Source organism: Tamandua tetradactyla, chromosome 15 (genome assembly GCF_023851605.1).
Source record: "Tamandua tetradactyla isolate mTamTet1 chromosome 15, mTamTet1.pri, whole genome shotgun sequence".
Taxonomy (NCBI): domain Eukaryota; kingdom Metazoa; phylum Chordata; class Mammalia; order Pilosa; family Myrmecophagidae; genus Tamandua; species Tamandua tetradactyla.
The window spans coordinates 9,518,241-9,535,587 of NC_135341.1; the positions used below are offsets into that span (position 1 = coordinate 9,518,241).

The 17,347-nt window shown below is 37.3% G+C and overlaps 1 long non-coding RNA gene across 5 annotated transcripts in view; it reads right to left on the reverse strand.

Moving 5' to 3' along the window:
- Nucleotides 1–2,702: 2,702 nt before the first annotated feature.
- LOC143657851 (uncharacterized) overlaps nt 2,703–17,347 on the reverse strand; it is a 139,438-nt gene continuing 124,793 nt past the window's right edge. For 2 of the 5 annotated variants that reach the window (XR_013162973.1, XR_013162974.1), the window contains exons 11-12: nt 14,030–14,071; nt 2,705–3,253 (exon numbers count right to left, since the gene is read on the reverse strand). This is a non-coding gene — a long non-coding RNA (uncharacterized LOC143657851). Of the gene's footprint in view, nt 3,254–14,029; nt 14,072–17,347 lie in introns of all 5 variants that reach the window. The other 3 variants (XR_013162977.1, XR_013162975.1, XR_013162971.1) reach the window with 3 other exon arrangements.

Below are 17,347 nucleotides of genomic sequence, written 5' to 3' on the forward strand. Positions count from 1 at the left end.
TTTTAACTGTTTCCTCTTTCTGTAAAGAAATGTACTTTTTAAGGTTGATCCAGTATAGGTATAGCAAATATGTGATATGTATAATATCACTACCCCATACAATACTTAAAGCAAATATCGTTGATTGATCTCTGCACACACTTGATTCATCTTGCTTTTCAAACCCACTCTCCAGAAGCTTCTAACTATGCAAAAACCTGCATGTAAAAAGAAACCAACTTACTGTACCAGCAGTGGAAGATAGTGGCCCAAATTCAAATATTTATCAAATTTCTACCTTAAAATAAAGTCACATGCAGAGTTTAATCAACGCTTTTTAAATCACTTCGGGGTTGGTATTTGCATCCTCCAGAGGAAGCCACTCACATCTTAGTCTCTCTTAATTGTACCTACAGGAGTTGTGCAGTGTGTAATCCATGCAGCCTTTTGACCATTTAGTTTTCAGTGTTGGCCAAAGTAAACAGCAAGTTACTAGAGAAAAGGCTGTTCTCCATGTTTGAGAAACTAATTTTAGAAACAGTTCTAGAAATTGGGTCTATTTACCAATACACTAAAATTAGAGGTTCAAAAATGCTAACTCTACTGCAAGGGAAGAAAATTGATAATAGGGACCCTCATATCAAAGGAAGTGGTAAAAAGAAAAAAAAATGTTTTGAAAGGATTCAAAACTTCAATTTGCCCAACACCAATTCTTAAGAGTGAGTTATATAGCAAACAGCACTTACCATGTCTTTAAATAATTAGGATCAAAATTGATAAATAATCAATGCTAGTGATGGTATAAAGATTTATAAAGAAAAGTTAAGATTATGTTTGTTCTTTGTCAGCTGTTTGAAGATACAACAAAATACTTTCAGAATTTTATCTAAATGTAAATCTTTCCCTCTAATGACAATGTCTATACTTCCTTCCTCATCCATTCTGTTTTATCTACTGAGGCTTCTTAGTCCTTATTGGGTCCCTTCCTGTTCACTTTCCTTTGTTTATAGGTTTCCTGTGGCTTCACTTTCCTTTGCTCTCCTTCTAGTAGAAGAAAACTTGGATTACTGCCAGGTTCATTGAAGCTCCCAACATTCAAAAAGGGAGATAGTACAGAACTAAGTCTGGTGCAAGACTGTCTAGAATTCAAAGGTTCATTTTTCCCAACTATTATGTGACATCAGGCACAGTATTTGATGTCCTTTTCCCTCAGTTTCCTCATATGTAAAATGGGGGAATAATAATAACACCCACATCAGAATTTCTGTGACAACTGAACACATTTAAAACACTTGGCACAATGGCTAGACCCATAAAAATTACCTAGGAAGTATTAGCCATCATCATTATTATTGCTACATTACTGTTAATAAAATCATTAATAAACATGAAGTGCTTCTGAGACAAGGTACCAATCATTGTAATATATGTAAACACTATGAAGAAAGGAACCAAGTCTTTCTTGTTCAATATTATATTAATAGTCATCAATACAGTAAATATAAGAATGACAAAGAAAAAGGACAAATAGGAATGGCACCCAGAATGAACTTTACTTAAGAATTTTTCTAGGGGCCCAGCCTCAACTCCTAGTCCCAGAAGCACGTTATGTAAACCTTTTATCATAGCAGTTTCCCCAGCATATTGTGTTATAGTCTTTATACAAAAGTCTAGGAAATTTATTTTCCTAGAATGTAAGGTCAAGGGCAGGGAATGTGTCTGGTGTTTCCTAAACGGTTAATTTGTTGGTCAATGAAGGGAAAGACTAAATAACCAATCCCACTGAAAATTATTTGTCAATTTAGGTTTCAGAAATTTGATTTGCGGTTATACCACCTAGATCTGAGCTGCCGTAGATTTGCCTTCGCTCATCTCTGAGATCTTCTATCCACATGGGATCAGAAAGTACTGCAAAAAGATCGAAGGCACAGTGCCACGGAGAATAAATGATTCTCCTTTCCTTGTGCTAGAAGTCTTTTGGTCTATGGTGTTAAAGGGTGAGCATCAAGTTGTTTACTGGGAATTAAGCAAGGACATATGGACAAAGATACCTGTAAAGTAAGTTCAAGTAATTATACTGGGTGAAGAGTTTGATTACTGTATCTGATCCCTTTACTTTTCCTGTAATTCAGAGGTATGCCTGAGAGGGCAGGACTGACATCAGCCAGGGTCTGTGATTCCAGAGGAGCAAATGAGAAACATAAGACGTGAAATGGCCAAATAACGAAACTTCTGGGAACAGAACTTGAAAACCCTTTGCCTAATAGTGTCATGGGCTCCTCAACTATTTGTCCTGGTGCCTTTTGCTTTCAACAGGCAGATTGCTGATAAGGGGTCAGGGATTATAGCAAACGTGTCAGTCACCGAAGCCACCACTGCCTTATAATGATGCCCCATTCTCACAAATCGATATTGTAACAGATTTGTTTCCCTGTTCAAAAGTGAGAAATGTTAAAAGAAAGGTGAAATAAATGTATTCGCAGCAAAAAGTAGGAAAACAAGAAGAGAACGTCAATGGTGTGTGTGTGGACACATGCATGTGTTCGATGGGTTAGGTGGTGCGTGTAGATAACACAAGGAGAAATTGAATAGAAAGCTTAATGTGACAATGGAAAGGTTATAAACCCAACCAGAAGAAAAATTCTGGAGGTAAGGTGAAAGTTCTTTAAAATAGTTGTCATGAAACAAATAAAGGTGAAAAAGCGGGAGACTTTTCTATGGAATCTCAGTTCTCAAGCAAATACTTGACTTTGTCTTTGATTCCCCACATGCTGGGCTATTTCGTGGGAAGTGGATCAGAACTCTGTTCCAGAATGGCTTGCTGAAAATTACTCCATTTGAAATGCTATCTCAAACTTCATTTTTGAAAGATCCCAGAAGATTTTCCCCAGAAAATCTGGTGTATTTGAAAAATGTTTGGAATCATATGGTCTTAGTGTCTTTGAATGAGTTTCAATGAAGATTTTCCCAAGTGGCCCTATGCTCTTTTCAACAAGAGCAAGAACCATTTGATAGTGGTTGCCTGGTCTGGCTGATGGAGAGATTTCAAAATCCTCCTTCTACAAAATGCACCGAGGTATATACAGAGACAAGTTACCTGATGGGATCGCTGGGCCCCTTGACATTGTGATGTGATTGGTTTAATGCTCATGCCACACCCTATGAAAGTTTAAAGTCCTCTAGAATTACTGGTTTTCTTGAGGTTTTCCACCTTATGGTCAACTCTGAGTGCTTCTTTTCATCCAGATAGATAGTTCATTCTTCGATTCCAATGCTGCAAAATAAATAAGCAAATGAATAGCATCCATTCACACCATATGCTTGTGAATATAGTCGCTGAATTTACTAAGCATGGGGAAAGGAGTTGGGAGAGGAGTTTACATCACAAGTAACTAAAACTGACCATTGAAGAATTTACATTATTAAAATGCCCATTGCTTTCACCACCGGGAATGCCACCCCATGAGGGCATTTCCTACACCCTTCACCACATATTGATACAAGCCTCATTTCATCTTTCTTGCTTTTCTCAGCCCCTAAATCTTTCTACTTTGCTCCCTTTTCCCATCCCTTCTCAGGAACAAAAGGTCTCTTTTTCTCCATGGATATCCACTTTTAAAAGTACTTTGTGAGCATTTTTTTGGTATGCGACATGGTGGGGTCACATTTCATTCTTTTTGCGTGGGACTATCCCATCATCACAGCACAATTTGTTAAAAAAAATATTTTGGGGGGGGGCAGGGGTGCGTGCATGGGCTGGAAATCAAACCCAGGTCTCCTCCACTACCACTGGACTACCCTTGCACCCCCCTGTAAGCATCTTATAAGTAAGTTCTCCCCTAAATCTGAGTTCAGCCTAAGATTTACTTTTGTTCTTACTCCTTATCCTTGAATACTCTGAAGATTTTATGTGACTTCAGTCATAAACTGAATAATTATGAGATCATGATGAAGATAGTATTTTGTGAAGGATGTATTATTCTTTCATGGAACAGATAGTTTATTGAGCACCTACTATGTTTAAGGTTGTTGTACCAGATATTATTTGGTCAATTAAAATGTTTGTACACTGATATATAAACTCCCCAATATCATTTTTCTAACTATTCTCTATTGGTCCTAAGTAATCTAAACAATTAAATCTAAAATTAATGGAAATAAACTTTGGGTACATATTCACTCCCTTTTTTTCTCTTTGGCTTTTGCTCCCCTAAAACTCCACTGCACACATCTATACCTATACCCTGTTGTCTCCTATCCAGTATATATGTTGCTTCCTCTTTGGAATAGCTGCTCTCACGTTCACATTGAATTTTAACAGAAAATTACATGCCTGTGCACAATATCCAGTGAGTTTACTTTGGGGGGAAAAGTTTAATACACTTTGTGATCTGGCTGTCAGTAAAATAAATTGTCATTTACCATGCCAGAAAGCGATTATGGGGAATGATGTCATCAACATGGTGACCTAAACAAGTACTGAAAATCCCTCACAGGAGATTCAGCAAAAAAAAGGAATGAAAAGAAAAATTCTGAATTGTACAGAAATCTGGAGGAGGATATGGGCAGGGGAGGGACCCTACAAATGCTGGATTGAAGAAATATAAGATTGTCAGGTAGGGAATTTCCTCCCGGATCACGCTCTCCCTTCCCCCCTCCTCACTTGGTCTCACAGCCCAGGATAGGCAGAGAAGCAGCAGCAAGGGGAACAACCAAGGGGAACACAGCAAATAAAATCTCTCAGAGCAGTGGAATAGACCCTCGCCATTTGGAAGCCTGGGGGATAGGGGATAACATTTCCAGTCCAGGGCAGTGAGAGGCAGAGAGTATAAGAAAATGTGGACAGAAGCTGTTGTTTCTGCCCTGTGTCCAAAGTACTGCCCCCACCTCTGTGAGAAACAGCAATAGGAGACAAGATCCCTGACTGGGGGAGGGCTAAAGGTGAGAACAGCTGGGGGTGTATGCTACCACAAATAAAGTGGAGGACACAGGCCCATATTGAGCCAGATTTTGGCCAGCAAAGAGAGGGAATAGGAACTCTGCAGTTTCAACCAAACCTGGAGAGATGCAACCAGGACTCTGAGGAAAATTAAGTTATTAAGCAGTGCCATCTGCTGGGCAGAACAGAAAGTGCAGGGGAATTGAGGGGACTTTTCCAAGAATATCCAGAAAATTATTCCAAGCTCACTGAAGCCCACCTCAGTTTGGGCTGCAAAGCATGGACAACCCAACTGTTAAAGCAGTGCCCTAAAACAAGCTCAGATCCTGCAGCACAGAGATAAACAGAATATCACTGGGAGACAGAAGAGTTGTTTTACCCACAAACAGATATACTTCTGTGGTACCCAGTACCTACTCCCATCCCTGAAGCAGGTCAGTGCCTTGTTTTGAGGCACAGCCAATCTGATGACTGGCTGGTGAGAGAGAGGAACAGATAGAGAACAAATCCAACCAATAGGAAAACCATAGGCAAAGAGATAAAGTAACCTACAAAATAAAGTAAGCAAGAAAATCAGATTCCTTGACCTCAGCAAAAAATAAAGATTCACACAAGGAAGAATGAAAGTATGGCTCAATCAGACACCTCAACTGAGATACAGAGGTTGAAACAACGAATTAATGATGTCATGCAGATCTTCTAAATCAGTTCAGTGAGTTGAAGTAAAATTTGGAAAAAGAGATGAAGGATATAAAGAAAATGCTGGATGTCCATACAGAAGAATTGGAAGACTCAAAAAAATAAATGACAGAACTACTGGGAATGAAAGGTACAATGGAAGAGATGAAAAACACATGAAGACTTACAACAGCAGATTTGAAGCGGCAAAAGAGAGGATTAGTGAACTAAGAAGATCAGACATCAGAAATCCTATACACAAAAGAGCAGATGGGGAAAAGAATGGAAAACTTCAGTTCTCAGGGAACTGAAGGACAAGATGAAGCATATATGTGCTTTGGGTATCCCAGGAGAAAAGAAGGAAAAATGGGCAGAAAAAATAAGGGAGAATATAATCACTGAAAATTTCCCAACTCTATGAAAGACACAGTTCTTCAGATCCAAGAAGCATATCCCAAACAGAATAGATCCAAATAGACATATCCCAAGACACTTACTAATCAGATTGCCAAATGTCAAAGACAAAGAGAGAATTCTGAAAGGAGCAAGAGAAATTAATCCAGCAAAATACAAGGGAAGGTCAATAAGTCTAAGTATGGGTTTCGCAGAAGAAACCATGGAGGCAAGAAAGCAGTGGGATCATGTACTTAAAATACTGAAAGAGAAAAACTGTCAAACGAGAATTCTATATCCTGCAAAACTGTCCTTCAAAAATGAGGGAGAATTAAAATATTTACAGATGAACAAACATTGAGAGAGTTCATGAATAAGAGGCCTGCTGTACAAGAAACGCTAAAGAGAACACTACAGGCAGATAAGAAAAAACAAGAGGTAAAGGTTCAGAGAAGAGTGCAGATGTGAAGATTAGCAGGACACAAAACTACTAGGGTCAAAAGAGAGCAAAAAATAAGATACAAGAGATAAAATCCAAAAGAAAATATGGTTGAAGAAATTACAAGCCGTTTTTTTTTGGTTTAATGGATTAAAGTCCCCAATGAAAAGACATAAGTTGACAGAATGGATTCATACAAACAAGATTCATCTATACGCTGTCTAAAAAAGACTCACTTCAGACTCAAGGACAAAACAGGTTGAAAATGAAAGATTGGAAAAAGATATTTCACATAAAGAATGAGCAGCAAAGAGTGGGGGTAGCTTTACTAATATCACACAAGTTAGACTTCAAATGTGAAACATTTAAAAGAGACAAAAAAGGACACTATGTATTAATAAAAGAGAAAATTCATCAGGAAGGCATAATAATCATAAATATACATCAAACTGTGCCCCAAAATACATGAGGCAAACTCTCACAAAACTGAAGGGAGAAGAAGACACTTCTACAATAGTATTTGCTGTTTCAATATACCACTCTCTTCAATTGAGCCATCTAGACAAAGGCTTAACAAGGAAACATAGATCTTGAATAATACAATAAATGAAATAGACTTAACAGATTTTACAGAACACAGCACCCAACGACAGTGGAATACAAATTTTTCTCAAGTATTCATCGGTCAATATCCAGGATAGACCACATGTTGGGGCAAAAAGCAGGTCTCAATAAATTTAAGAATATAGAAATTATACAAAACACTTTCTTGGATCATAATGGAGTGTAGTTAAAAATTAATAGCAGGTGGAAGCATGTAAAATTCACTAATTTATGGAGGCTAAATTGCACACTCTTAAATAACTACTGGATTAAGAAGAAATTACAAGAAAAATCCATAAATATCTCAAGGAAAAGGAAAATGAGAATACAAAATATCAAAACTTAAGGGATGCAGTAGCAGCAGGGCTAAGGGGGAAACTTACTGCCCTAAATGCCTATATTAAAAAAGAAGAAAGAGCAAAAATTGGGAATTAACTGTTCACCTGTAGGAACTAGAGAAAGAACAGCAAACCAACCCAAAAACAAACAGAAGGAAAGAAATAACAAAAATGAGAGCAGAAATAAAAGAAATTGAGAACATGGAAACAGTAGAGAGACTCAATAAAACCTATAGTTGGTTCTTTGAAAAGGTCAGTAAAATAGAAAGATCCTTAGCTAGGCTAAGGAAACAAAGAGAGAGGATTCAAAGAAATATAATCAGAAATGGGAAGAGTGACATAATTACTGACCCCATAGAAATAAAGAAGATAATGAGAGGGTACTATAAAAAATTATATGCTAAAAAACTAGACAACTCAAATGAAGTGGCTAACTTCCAAAAGCAATGACAACCAATATTGACTTGAGAAGAAATAGAAAAACCTCAACAAATCAATCACAAGTAAAGAGATTCAGTCATCAGGGAGCTCCCAAGAAAGAATAGTCCAGCACTAGATAGCTTCACATGTGAATTCTTCCAAACATGTAACTAAGAATTAGCACCAATTCTGCTCAAACTCTTCAGGAAAACTGAAGAGGATGGAAAGTTACCTAACTCATTCTATGAAGTCAACACTACCCTAATGTCAAAAGGTAAACATACTACAAGAAACGAAATTATAGATCAATCTCTTTAATGAATAAAGATGAAGAAATTGTCAACAAAATATTTGCAAATCTAATCCAGTAGCACATTTAAAAAAACTATGCACCATGACCAAGTGGGTTTTCTACAGCTATGCAAGAGTGCTTCAACATAAGAAAATCAATAAACATAATATACCACTTCAATTAATGAAAGAGGGAAAACCACATGATCATATCAATTGTTGCAGAAAAGGCATTTAACAAAATTCAACATTCTTTTTTGATGAAAACACTACAAAAGATAGTGCTAGGAATAGAAAGAAACTTCCTTTACATAATAGAGGGAATATATGAAAAACCCTAACTAACATCATACTCAATGGGTAAAGGCTAAAATTTTTCCTCTAGTTCAGGAACAAGACAAGGATGCGCTTTATCACCACTGTTTTTCAACATTGTACTGGAAATTCTAAGCAATTAGGCAACAAAAAGAATAAAAGGCATTCAAATTGGAAAGGAAGAAGTAAAACTCACTATTTTCAGATGACATATTCCCATCTGTAGGAAATCTTGAAAAATCTACAATAAAACTTCTAGAGCTAATATAGGGGTACAGCAAAGTGAAAAGATATGAGATTAACAAGAAAAATTCAATTGTGCTTGTATACACCAGCAATGAGCCATCTGAAGAGGAAATCAAGAAAAACTTCCATTTGTAATAGCAACTAAAAGATTAAGATATTTAGGATTAAATTTAACCAAGATATAAAAGACTCATACACAGAGTATTACAGAACCTGGCTAAAAGAAATCAAGAAAGATCTAAATAAATGGAAGAACATACCATGTTCATGGATTGGAAGACTAAATATGCTTAAGATTTCAATTCTGCCCCAACTGATGTACAGATTCAATGCAATACTAATTGAAATCCCAGCAGTTTACTTTGCAAAAATACAAAGGCCATTAGTCAAATTTATTTTTTTGAAGGGCAGTTTCCATAAATAGCTAAACTATCTTGAGAAAGAAAAAGTGAAATGGAAGATCTTGTACTACTTGACTTTAAAGTATATTACAAAGCTACAGTCATCAAAACAGCCTGATCCTAGCACAAAGTTAGGCATACTGATCAGTGGAATTGAATTAAGTGTTCATAGTTGGACTCTCATATCTATAGTCAACTGGGTTTTGATAAGGCAGTCAAGTCAACTCAACTGGGATAGAGTGACCTCTTTAACAAATGCTACTTGAAGAACTAGATAGCAATATCAGGAAGAATGAAAGAAGACCCCTATGTCACACCTTTTCCAAGAATTAACTCAAAATGAATCAAAGACCTAAACATTATAGCTAAGACCATAAAAGTTTTAGAAGAAAATATGGGAAAATATCTTGAGGATCTTAGGATGGGCAGTGGTTTCCTAGATATTACATGCAAAACACAAGCAACAAAAGAAGAAATAGATAAATGGGGTTTACACAAAATTGAACATCTTTGTGCATCAAAGGCCTTGTCAGGAAAGCAAAAAGGCAGCTATACAATGAGACACAATACTTGGAAACCACATATCAGATAAGGGTTTAGTAGCCAGAGTATATAAAGAGATCCTACAACTTAACAACAAAAAGACAAACAACCCAATTAAAAATGAGCAAAAGATAATGACAGACATGTTTCCAAAGAGTAAAAACAAATGGCTCAAAACATATGAAAAGATGCTCAAACTCCTTGTCTATTAGGAAAACGCAAATCAAAACCACAATGAGGTGTCATCTCAAACCTGCTAGAGTAGCCATTATTAAAAACAGAAAACAAAAAACAAACAAACGAAAAAACACAGGAGCTGCAGAGGATGTGGTGAAAGAAGGACACTTACTCATTGTTGGTGGGATTGTGGAATGGTGCAGCTGCTATGGAAGGCAGTTTGGCAGTTCCTCGGGAAGCTAAATAGAGAATTGCCATATGACCAGCAACCCCATTTCTGGGTATATATTCAGAGGAAATAAAGGCAAAGGTGTGAACAGACATTTTTGCACTGATAGTTTTAGCATTATTCTTAGTTGCCAATAGATGGAAACAGTCCAAATGTCCATCAACAGATGAGTGAGTAAATAACTGTGGAATATACATATGGTGGAATATTATACAGCTGTAAGACAGAATAAAGTCTTGGAACGCATGTAAGAACATGTATGAACCTTGAGGATATTATGCGGGTTGAAAAACAAAAGAAGAAATACTCTATGGTCTCACTAATTTGAATAAACATTAATGAGTGAACTTCGAGAGTTAAAGTTGAGAGCACCTTATCAGGAGATGGAAGTTAGAGATTGGGGATTTGATGCTGAAGAAATATAGAATATTCAACAGGACTGATTATAAAGATCCAGAAATGGCTCACACAATGCTCTCCAATGGCAGCACAATATTGTAAGCACACTGAACTAAGCTGAGTGTGAGTGTGGTTGAGGGAAGAAGACTGGGGCATGTATGGCACCAGGTGGAAATATAAAGGATAAAGAATGGGACAGTCTAACTTAGCGATGCCCAGAGTGGACAATGATGGTCAATAAATGTACAAGTATAAGAATGTTTTCGCAGGATGAAAAACAAATGAATGTCAACATTGCAAGGCGCTACAAATGGGATTGCATGAGGAGGGAATACAAGCAATGCAAACTAGGGTCTACAGTTAACACTAATATTGTAATATGCTTCCACTGAATGGAACAAAGGCAATATGCAAAAGCTGAATGTCAATAAGTGGAGGAAACGGGTGAGAGGTATAAGCCTCTTTGCAGAAGTACTGGAGATGTCTTCACAAAGATTGTGGTGATGAAGGGATGGCTACTTGATTTTACTGGGAATTATTATTATTATTATTTTTATTTTATTTTATTTTTATTTTTTAACATGGGCAGGCACCGGGAATCAAATCCAGGTCCTCGGGCATGGCAGGCAAGCATTCTTACCTGCTGAGCCACCGTGGCCTGCACAATTTACTGGGAATTATTGATATTTTACTTAGGTTGAATTGTATGATGTGTGAAAAAGCTGTTTAAAAATGAACAGAGAGATACAAGTGCTGGAGAAAATGTGGAGAGAGAGATGTACCTATTCGCTGTTGGTAGAGAAGTAGAATGGTGCAGCCCCTCTGGAGGCCAGAGCGGTGGCTCCACAGGAGGCTAAGGGGTAGGGTTGCCATCCTGCAGCTGGTACTTAGGTGTGCATTTGGTGGGCCTGAGAGTGTGGACACAAATGGACATTTGCACACTGGTGTTTATGGTAGCAGTTTTTGAGATTTGTAAGAATGGAGGTGGCCTAAGGGTACATCAACTGAGGAATGGAAGGGAGAACTGTGCTGTTTACATACAATGGATATTGTGTGACAGCAAGAAGGAATAAAGCATGCAATGATACGAATAAAACTTCAGGACAGAATGTTGAGTGAATAAGTCAGAAACAAAAAGACAAAACTGTAAGGCTTCTCTCAGATGGACTAACTATAATGTACAAAACTAGTTGAGTATGGAGTTTGAGAGCATAGGTTCCTATTATAAAGGGTCCTAGATTGTAAGCGCCTACAGCAATCATGTCTACTCTGGAGTTATAGCTGCTGTTACTAAATTCTTAGATGCTGAGCTCTTTGTGAATGACCTGCTCACTCCCTGGACCTTTGGGTATGTGTGTGATACCTGAGACTCAGAGCTAGATTTCTGCAGCTACAAAAGTCAGCATTACCCCATACAGCAACTGTTAAAAATACTGAAAAAGTGATCAGACTTCAATTAGAGATGTGAATGAAGCTAATCTGGATAGGACTAAGGTAAATCAGACTAAAAGGGTAAAGGATAATATTGATTGTATTTGAAAACCTCAAATTCCTTGGGAGGCCAAAGGAAAAGATGTTTATTTGGTGTAAAATTTTTATTTTTGATAGCACAGTATCTAATTTAACTTGTATTGTCAGCTTATTCAAACACCACAATTACATGGAAACTTGGATAGGGAATAAGATCTTGTTGGTTTGTACTGGTTGATGTGATGCCCCAATACATCTCAGAGTAATCTGGGCAGAAGATTAAAAATTGTTTATAAAGTCCCCTTGAGAGATTGGGGGAAAAGGTGGAAATATTAAACTTCTCCACGGGGGGAAGACCTGATATCCTTGCAAGCACTGGGGACTGCCAATTTGATGAGCCAGGCCCTCAGTCTTGGGGCTTGCCCTTATGAAATTTATTTCTACAGAGGAGAAGCTGCTAAGCCTACTTATAATTATGCCTAATGGTCACCCTTAAGAACCTCTTTTATTGCTCAGAGGTGGCCTCTCTCTGTAAGCCAACTCTATAGGTAAACTCACTGCCCTTCCCCCATGTGAAACATGACTCCTAGAATTGTAAATCTCCATGGCAATGTGGGACATGACTCCCAGGGATGTGACTGGCCCTGACAATGTGGGATTGAAAAGCCTTCTTGACCAGTAGGGGGAAGAGAAATGAAAAAATAAAGTTTCAATGGTTAAGAGGTTTCAAATAGAGTTAAGAGGTCATTCTGGAGATTATTTTCATGCAGTATATAGATATCACTTGTCAGTTTTTGTTATATTGGTATAGCTAGAAGGAAATACCTGAAACTGTTGAACTGTAATCCAGTAGCCTTGATTCTTAAGGATGATTGTTTAAATATATAGCTTTTACAGTTTGACCATGTGATTGTGGAAACCTGTGGCTGACACTCATTTTATTCAGGGTGTGGACAGATGAGTAAGAAAAGCAAGATAAAATAAATAATAAGGGGATATGGGAGTATGGGATGTTTTGGGTGTTCATTTTTACTTTTATTTTTATGTTTACCATTATTTTTATTTTTTTGCAATATTGAAAATGTTCAAAACTCTACAGTGATGATGAATGCACAGCTATATGATGATATTGTGACCCATTGATTTTACATTTTGGATGATTATATAGCATATGAATATATAATATATCTCAGTAAAATATATTTCTCTTCTCAAAAAAGAGAAAAGAAAAAAGTTCAACAAAACAAAACAAAAAGAAAGCAATAATGGGTCAAAAGTTTAGAAAATATTTTGCCTTATTACTCAACAAAGAAGTTGAAATTAATTAATAGACAAAGATTTTACTCAACGTAGACACTCTAGCACATTGCTAATAGAACATAAATGGATACCACATTTCTGGAAAGAAATATGGCAATACATGTCATAAGAGCTAAGAGTGTTTATTTTTTATTCCACAATTTCATGTTTTCAATAATCTGAAGGCAAGACACACATTCATTGTTCATTGAAGATCGTATTGTTTTTTGTGTTGTTACTATCTCACATGAAGTAGCTGCGTTTGTTATTTCATGATTGAAAGAGGTAGATTTTGTGCTGCTACAGCTCTGCAGTGTTTTGAAACTGTATGGACCCCAGAAAAGTATAGTTTTAAAGTTAATCTCTTCCTCTGGGTGTGGCTCTTATGATGAGGCTACTTCAGTTAAGATGTGTCCCATCTCATTCAGAATGGGACTTAATTTTATTAGTGGAGTCCTTTATAAACAGAATGAATACAGAGAGAGATAGAAAGAGAGTGAAAGTCATTGCACCAAGAAGCTGGAAATGACAAAACTGTGAAGAGCGGGGAGAGTTCAGCAGGTGCCACCACGTGCCTTGCCATGTGACAGAGGAGCCATGGATCACCAACAGCCAGTCCGTGGGAAGAAAGCATCACCTTGATAATGCCTTGATTTGGACATTCTCATGGCCTCAAACTATAAGCTAATCTATTTCATGGTATGTTCTTTGAGCAACCTAGGAAACAAAAACATCCTCCAAAAATGAAACAGGGGAGGACCATGGTCACGTGGTTGCAAAGTTGAACTGATCACTTGCTTTCCCCTATTGAAATATGGCATCTAGAAGACTCTACTTACCCTAATGCATTACCTTAAAGGGTCTATTTACCTTTAAGCTGTTAGAGATTTTTGCAGTTCTTTAACACAAGACCTGTAACAATATTAAATTAGTAACACTATGTAAATAATTTAAAAATGAAATATTCACAGTAACACCCGCACATATAAATATGCAAACTATTCTAGTGACCTAACTGTTCCAATACAGTGTTTCCAAGCTTTTAATCTTTTTCAGAGCCACAGGTTTAAAATCTGACCCTTTACCTCAAGCCCTGACTCTTTCATTTGTCCTTTCTGGGAGGAGCTAAAAAAGACATCATTTAGATCACACCCAAACCAAATAACCTTTCCATTCCTATTTAGTAGCCTTAGCTAGAAGATTCTTTTCAACAAGCACTTTAAGATCTGGAACAGAAAATCAAGAAACTTGAAAATAGAATAGAAAATTAAGCAGTATTGGTTTTGTGTCAGCATTGAATAAGATTGCATTACTATTTCAACTTTATTTTTCTGAGTCTTTCTACAATGATACATTATACAGATTTATATCTATGTGTTTCAGGGTTTTAATAATCCCCCAAACCACTTGTTATGAATGGTGCTCAAAAACACCAATTTCAATGTTATAAAACACCTACAAGAACCGTATATTTAACTTCTTGTTCTTTGCAAATATTTCCTCCATTAGGTCCTTAAGAAATTTGGGCATACCCACATTTCATAACTCATCAAGCTTCTTTAAGTCAGATGGGATAAAACTTTCCAAAATTGCTAGCTTTGTCCCTCATGGTATTGAAGAACTGGGAAAAAATATTTATTAAAAAACTTAATTCAGCCCCTTCTGAGAAAATAAAAATAAGATGATATTTTTACAAAAATCAAATATTTGAGCCAAATCATATAATTCCTCTGAAGCAAATATAAAGTATTCCATTTCTGATGATTCTGATGGGAATGGGAACTCAGTCATTCAATAACTGCTTACTAGATGTTGGCACTTTCTAAATCCCCAGCAGGGAACCAACCAATCTCCTTTGAGCCCTTGTAGAACTTATGCTATAGTAGAGGGAGGCTGAAAAAATAAATGATCAAGTAAACAGACAATACTAGGTTTTGGTAATTGTTACAGAGAGAATTAAAATATGGTAAAGGGTAGAGAGATTGGCAGCAAGGGATATTATTTTATATTAAATGTTCAGGAACTGTTCCTTTCCTTGTATTGTCAATAAAAAATTTTCTGCCTCTGTTCTAGTTATCTAATGCTGCTGTAACAAACCACTCAAAAGCTTGATGTCTTAAAACAAGAACAATATTTATTTTGTTCTTGAATCTGCATTTTGTGCAGGGCACCCTGGGGACTGCCCATCTCTGCTCCAGTCCATGTCAGCTGGGGAAGCTTGAGGCTGGGGTTGCCGTCGTCCAAAGCTCATTTACTCATATGTCGGGGGCCTGAGCTGGGAAGACTCAAACAGCTGGGGCTCTTCAGGCATATTTCTCTATCTTTATATGATTTCTCCAGCACGGCAGTCTGGTGTAACCAGATACCTCAGAACCAGTCAGGTAGATGTTGTGGCTTTGTTTGGAAGCACTGCTTTTGCTCTTTCTATCTCATATGAAAAGTATGCAAGATAGATTTAACTGAGGCAAGACTTCTCATCCAAGGTCAGAAATAAGGCTAATAATAGCTTCAAGTGTCTGCTCTGCCTATACATGTCCCAGATACAGCACTAGAAAATAGTAAACTACTACTCTTGATTTCAACACATTTATGGTGCTAACATTTTGCTAAATTCTTTAATAACCCATTTTTTTAACAATGCATTTGAGAAAAAAATATGGTCAAGAGCAGACATGTGTAAACTTCACATTAACTTTATTACTTAGTAACACTATGTTACATGAGGTTCCAGGTTTGTAGTGATGCACATCATTTAGCTCTACTTGAGTTGCAGATGTAACTATCACTTTCACACTGATAAGCACCTCCACAAGAGGCTATAAAAAGAATATAATAAGTGGTAAGAGCCCCCAACACCCAAGGAACATTAAGTACAGATTCTGTCCAGACTATGATTCAAGAAAAATAAAATTCTTCCCAGGTCTGAATGACCTCAAGTTCATTCAAAAAGGAAGGAGGCAGCACAGTGTGTCCTCCCCTTTTAGAAGCTGGGATCCCCTAGTTTTTCTGCCAGAGACCAATTCTTTCCTTTCCTTATTAAGCTTTGCATGACAGAGTAGCAAATGGCTTCCTTTGGGCGGTCCCTGTTCTTCTATCTCTCTGTTCTTGAAACACCCTCAAGAATTTGGCATTGGCCTCACAGAAGGCTTTTGCCAAAGTCTGCCAATGAGAAATGAATATTTTACTGTGCAGCTGGGGAAGAGAATTGATATAATGCACTATATCACATAATATTAATGGAAATCGCCTTCTTCCCCCAAGAGATAGTTATCTCATTTCTCCTTCCTTTCTTTAATCAAGTGTCCCTTCTGAAAACACCTTCTATTCTCTGGAATAATGCAAAATTTCCCTGTTTACCAACCTCTTCAACCCATCAAAAGCATAAGAGATAGTTAAAACATAAGCACTGAAATCTTCCCGGCTAAATCCCTGGGTCCTCTAGCATAGTGGTTCTTAGCTCTGGCTACACATTAGCAACATCTTGGATAATTCTTTAAAAAAACCATACTCAGGCTCCAGCCCAGACAAACAAACCCACATCTCAGGATGATAAAGACAAGACTCCAGCTGATTCTGTTAAGGATGGAAGTGAAGAACTTCTACCCTACCGGGAGCATCTGTCTCTTTCTAGGACTTCTTTCATCACCTCTTTCTTTTGTTCCATTTATCTGGTCCCACTCCCACTGCCCCTTCAATCTCATAGGTCTCGTCATCTGTTTTAATTTGCTAATGCTGCTGGAAAGCAATATAACAGAAATGGGTTGGCTTTTATAAAGGGGATTTATTAAGTTATAACCATACAGTCCTAAGTCCATAAAAATGTTCAAAGTAAGGCATCCCGAGAAAGATACCTAGACTCAGAAAGGCCAGTGGTGTCCAGAACACTTCTTCCAGCTGGGAAGTCATGTGGCTGATGTCTGCTGTTCCTTTGGCTTCTGGTTTTACACGGCTCCCCCAGGGCATTTTCTTCCTACATCACCAAATGTCTCTGTCTGTCTTAGGTCTGAGCTTTTTCCAAAACAGTTCCCTCCTAAACAATTCCAGTAAGTGGATTAAGATCCACCTTGAATGTGTGGAAACACATCTCCATGGGAACCACCTAATCAAAAAGTCCCACCCACAGTTAGGTGGGTAACATCTCCATGGAGACAACTTAATAAAAAAGATCACACCCAAACAATAGTTCTG